Below are 4,072 nucleotides of genomic sequence, written 5' to 3'. Positions count from 1 at the left end.
CTCGTGTGATCATATACGGCGCAGTATGCGTCTATCTTTATTCTCCGATCTGAACCTTGACCTGGATGACATCATTCATAAGCGACACTTCCTTGAACCGGAAGTCAAGGTACTCCAGGAAATATATTTATTTTCACTCGACTGAATTTATTGCAGATAGTTTTATTTATTTATTAAATAAGCAAATGAAATATAAATAAGCATGTTATAATTAAACCACACAGCAATGTCACGAATGAACATTAAAATGCGTCAATAGCAATAATCTAACAGTGTAATTTATAATAATCTAACGATGACTGAGCCCATTTTCGCCCAACGATAAATACTTTTGGAGAACCACTTGGTGTTCATGTTCTCATAGAACCTTGCACACTTTGACTGGAGCCAGAACCTTTGAGCAGGATTCTTTTGTCCCGGAGCGTGTGTGTTGCTGCTCGTCTTTCTGACGTAAACGACCTGAAGACGTCGTGACGCCCCGATGGAGCCGAGGCCACGCCTCCTCCTGAGGATGGAGCCGAGGCCACTCCTCCTCGTGAGGATGGAGCCGAGGCCACGCCTCCTCCTGAGGATGGAGAGGCACAGCGACTCCATCACTCGGGGCAACGCTGCAAAGGAGAGGTCCTGTCTGTGAGGGACGAGGCGACCGGAGAGGCAGACAGAGACACAGACAGACCGAGATTCATGACAAACAGAGAGAGAGAGACAGACAGACAGACATGCATGCATGACAGACACAGAGAGAGAGAGAGAGAGGCAGACAGACAGACAGATATACAGACAGACAGCAGCATGGAAGCTGGTGCAGCTGAACCCTCTGGGGCTCCAGGTAGACGGACCGTTTCTGCCCGCTTGGCTGATTTAATGACACACCTGACATCTCTCTCTCTCTCTCTCTCTCTCTCTCTCTCTCTCGCTTGGTAACAGCGCTCCCTGCCGGAATAAAACTGCACACACGTGACATTTAAATGCTTTTAACCGACTGCCCTGCTTCACTCAGGAGTATATATATATAATATGTATGAAGCAGGGCAGTCGGTATATATATATATAACAAGTATTATATATATAATATATATATAATTTATATACATAAGTATTATATATAATATATTTATAAATATAATATATATAACAAGTGTTATATATATAATATTTATATTATATATACTATATATATAACAAGTCTTATATATCATATATATTTCATATATATAAGAAGTCTTATATATATGTATATATAGTATACATATAAATATATATATTAGGGCTGTGAAACGATTACAAATTTTAATCAGGTTAATCACAGGTTTCTGTGGATTAATCACATATTACCGATATTCTCGGTATATTTTTGTGAGAACATAAAGATTTATGACAAAAGACAGATATACAGGACTGTCTCAGAAAATTAGAATATTGTGATAAAGTTCTTTATTTTCTGTCATGCAATTAAAAAAACAAAAATGTCATGCATTCTGGATTCAATACAAATCAACTGAAATATTGCAAGCCTTTTATTCTTTTAATATTGCTGATTATGGCTTACAGCTTAAGAAAACTCTAAAATCCTATCTCATAAAATTTTAATATTTCCTCAGACCAAGTAAAAAAAAAGATTTATAACAGCTGAGTGTTTGTCAAGGCTCAGGAAACCCTTGCAGGTGTTTCGAGTTCATTAGACAATTCAAGTGATTTGTTTAATACCCTACTAGTATACTTTTTCATGATATTCTAATATTTAGAGATAGGATATTTGAGTTTTCTTAAGCTGTAAGCCATAATCAGCAATAAATCAGAATAAAAGGCTTGCAATATTTCAGTTGATTTGTAATGAATCCAGAATGCATGACATTTTTGTTTTTTGAATTGCATTACAGAAAATAAAGAACTTCATCACAATATTCTAATTTTCTGAGACAGTCCTGTATACATTTATACACAGGGGTGCACATAACTTGCTCACCAGTGCGCGGGCATCGCGATGTGCGCGCGAGCGAGAGACGGAGATCGGAGTAGTGTTAACGCGACACGTAGAGACAGAATGACATGCTGCTGGTTAGAGACGACCAACAACAGACGTATTGGAAGCTCATTCTGCGCATGCGTTAAATGCGTTAAAAAAAATTAACTAATTAATCCTGTAATTTAATCATAATGCGTTAACGCGTTATTTTTCACAGCACTAATTGATGTAAATATTACAGATGTTTGGTCACACGGTAGAAGTCATCACGTTATTCTGTAAATTCACTAAAGTTATTCAACAGATGATTGTCAAGGAATAGGTCTGTGAGATGAGTAAAAGACGATCTGTGTGAATATCAATCTCAGACCGGCCCACCGTGAGGCTACACTGCCCTCTAGCGGCCATCGGTGGTAAGACCCCTCTATTAAAACCCAAAGGTTCAGAATAACAGTTGGACAGATAATGTAAGTAATAACCTTATGTTTACACACCATTTCTGTTTGTATTGTGTTATAATATATATATAACAGGCCAGTGATTATTATTTCTCTTTCTTTTAAAGATAGAGAATCAGGGCGCTTCATAATTAATATAATACATATTTGAACTTATTAATATATAATATATATTGTATAATGATATATTATATAATGTATTATCTGATCTTATTTGGCATTTTTTTGGGCTGCTTTATTTTTGAGAACATATCCAAAATGCAAAATGTTTATTTTAATAACTATTTGCAAATAACCTAAATGTAATTCCAATATGAGTTTTAATCAGAATCAGAATCAGAATCAGAAACAGTTTTATTGCCAGGAATGTTTACCCAAACGAGGAATTTTTTTTGGTGGAAGGTGCAACATTTGGACATGACAAACAAACAACAATCAACACGACAGAAAGACAACAAATAATGTGAAAGTGTTTGGGTGTGTGAAATACGTTGGAAATAAATCCGCTGGAGTTGTTCCCCTGATGTTCATGAGCTCTTCTCTGGTGAAAGAGCTCTGGGAATCACAGCAGAAAACAGTATTTAAAACGAAAACAACAAAAAACATCGCGCACCAACACACCGAGGCGGCCGTCCGCGGCGCCATCAGGAAGATAAACAGCGTCATCACGTGGGAGGGTCTCCAGCTGCCTGTCAAGAAAACACAGGAAGTCACTCACTTCCTATTAGTTCATTCTGTAGGCAACTTGTAGTTTACAGACCTCGTACGGATCTCCCATCATGCACTGGGCCAGGCAGTCCGTGGAGAAGCAACTGCAAGCGCCTCGCTCTCGTGAGATTATCGGTGCCCAACGTGATCATGACGTCAGGGCCAGTCGGACCACATCTAACCGCGCATGCGTGGTTCGGAGACGGACTCTCCTCTCCCACGAGCCTCCGGTGTCGGTCTCCGTGTCTCCGGGAGAAATGCTGAGACTGTTGGTGAAGCAGCAAGTCCACGCGGCTTCTGGAGACACGTTGGGGCTGATTGACAGATTAATCTCAGATTATGAGGAGGACGTTTCTCGTTTTAGAGAACATGAGCGACACAGATCAGGTTGGTGCTCCTTCCTGGTCCCGGTCTTCATGCTCGTTTTACGGCTTTACGTCACATTTAGTCCGTTTCCAGCTCGTTGGTTGTAGTCAGCGAGACTTTTGGTGAACATGGTTCGTCTCCAGCTCTCCTCCGACCAGCTTCACCAGACTGCGGTCAACTCAGCCGACACTCGGATCTCCGTGGTCAACTCAGCCGACACTTAAATTTCTGTGCGCCTATTGACGGTAAACGCATTCGATCGGGAGCGCGCGAGGGTTTTGATAAAGTTAGCGGACGGATTCACGTGACACAACATCCGGTTTTGCAAAGTTAGCGGAAAGAACTACGTGACACAACATCCGTTTTTCAAAATAAGATGTCGACAAATCATACACCAGCATATACAAGTAAACAATTAACTGATTTTGAATCTTTATAGATCGTTTATGAGATTTAGCTTAAATTATGCTAACATTAAAACGTGTTTACTGTACCAAGGAAGAGTTTATAAAAATAAAACTCAGACTTTTGTATATTAAAAAAATACTGTATATAGATTTCCCCAACAGTTCCA

At 39.5% G+C, this 4,072-nt stretch overlaps 1 long non-coding RNA gene across 1 annotated transcript; it reads right to left on the bottom strand.

The window, feature by feature from the left end:
- Positions 1 to 2,760: 2,760 nt before the first annotated feature.
- On the bottom strand, positions 2,761 to 3,337 carry LOC130198254 (uncharacterized). The gene is made up of 2 exons (XR_008832595.1): positions 3,185 to 3,337; positions 2,761 to 3,113 (listed from the first exon to the last, which is right to left on the bottom strand). It is a non-coding gene; the product is annotated as an uncharacterized LOC130198254 (long non-coding RNA).
- Positions 3,338 to 4,072: the final 735 nt, after the last annotated feature.

Source organism: Pseudoliparis swirei, chromosome 8 (genome assembly GCF_029220125.1).
Source record: "Pseudoliparis swirei isolate HS2019 ecotype Mariana Trench chromosome 8, NWPU_hadal_v1, whole genome shotgun sequence".
NCBI lineage: Eukaryota > Metazoa > Chordata > Actinopteri > Perciformes > Liparidae > Pseudoliparis > Pseudoliparis swirei.
Note: the sequence above shows the minus strand (reverse complement) of the source record. Positions and strands in the feature narration are given on the sequence as shown.